Here is a 1,858-nt window from a genome sequence, read left to right as displayed (position 1 = left end):
AGGCTTCCACATTCTGTATACCGTCTTGACACTTTTGCCACAGAAAATGAAGTGCTTCTTGAAACTACCCTTTCGAGATGTTATCGTCCCAGAAATTGCATAATTGTGCTACCTCTTGCTCCACATCGCACAGTGAGTATATGAACTACATACACAATCAAGCTTTTCCACCATTTGCCACGGAAGATCATCCAGTCCCGCAAACTCTGTTGCATTAAAGAAGCCGTCGTCAAGGAAAAAGCGACCACACGGCCGTCAAAGGAGCAGCAAGTTCATAACAGCTACACAGAAGGTGACGTTAGAGAGATTTCAAGAGGTTGACGGCATCGGCAAGCTCAGAGAGAGGCACTCAGAAAGTGAATTGCAATCAAAGTGACAGCATACAAATTTCTTGATGCTAAATTGCTGGGGTAGAGGATATCATTCGTAGAATGTTTTGAAGGCCATAAGGACACAATAACTCTGTGTCCTGTCGATAGTTTCAATTTCCCATAGCACATTCCCCCCTTTGTATCCGTATCAAAATCCTGTTAATTGCAGCTCTCCACTTCTTCTCAGTCAGCATTTTGCCCACCTATTTAGGATGAAACATTGAGGCCGTGACATCGGTGTTGTATGCACGAACCTTGTAATAAAGATCTGGATCATCCATATCAGGCATCTTGCTCACTGCGGCATCAATAGCTGAATTCAATCATTATGGAATGACGGAAGCCTTTGTGATATTCCAATGGAATTGATATGTTAAAAATCCTACACTTGCTTTGGCTCAATTGGCGATTCTATATGGGCTGCTCTCTCCCTCCCGGAGTCACCCTGGTCCTAGTCTTAATCACTCCCTTTTTGCCCATCGTCTTTTCCCTCGTCACCAGCTGCATTGTCTCCTCTCTCGTCACCATCTACAGCACGTTGTCAGAGATTCTCAGCTACTTCTCTCTCCCCTTCGTTGCTGATCTCCAGCACGTTGTATACACTTGTCTTTCGTCATCTTATTTGTCTGTTTGGCTTCGTCCCTCCTTCGTCAACTTTAGCCCTTCTCCGTCTCTGTCTCTGGACGTTTTGGATCCTCCGCTTCTATCCTCCGCTTCTTTCTAGTCTCTCTCTACGAGCACGTTCTTGCTCTAACTTACTTTGAAGTTCGGTATTTTCTTTCTTGAGTATGGATTTTTCTGCAGTAATGTCCTGCGTTGACGCTGCAAGCTTCTTCTCTGCCTCCATTACTGCAATTTGAGCTTCTTCGATTTTTCTCTCCTTTTCGTCAAGCTCCCCTGATTTCTTTCATTCCCCTGCTTTTTGCTCTCCTTCTCCATTAAGCTTCTTCCCCCCAAAAAGCCCTTTTCAAAAATAGTCATCCCTTTCCAAATAGCATCCGTCGTTTTTCCTTCCCCAAAAACATAAAATGGCACAAAGAAAAGCGGCCCTTGCTATATCAATCATAGCATAAATTTCCCAGCCCTTATTGACTGCTCCTGTGCTGCCACAGGCTGTCAACATGCACGCAAACACAACTACATTTACAGAAAAGCACACAAGTTGCATCCGCGCATCCGTTCAAAAAAAACTCACTACTTCTTAAGCATAACTTTGTTGTACATATCCTAGTATTAGCACACTCCATGTAGCCACTTCTCGGACTGGAAGTTTGTACCTCTGCAACTAAGCCACATCTGGCATATATGTCGACTATAGCATTGCCAACAAAAAAGATCTTTTTCTAGCCCTCTTTACTATATTACCACGCAGAATAAAGATGTAAACATAACAATTAAGTATGTACAAAGTACCAAATCCCACACACACAACTTTTGGGTGGGTTTCACACCTCGGATGGGCAGCAATACGACACCGTAGACTAGTA

Source organism: Lygodium microphyllum, chromosome 27 (assembly GCF_053477565.2).
Source record: "Lygodium microphyllum isolate KBCC chromosome 27, Lygodium_microphyllum_v1.1.10, whole genome shotgun sequence".
NCBI lineage: Eukaryota > Viridiplantae > Streptophyta > Polypodiopsida > Schizaeales > Lygodiaceae > Lygodium > Lygodium microphyllum.
Note: the sequence above shows the minus strand (reverse complement) of the source record.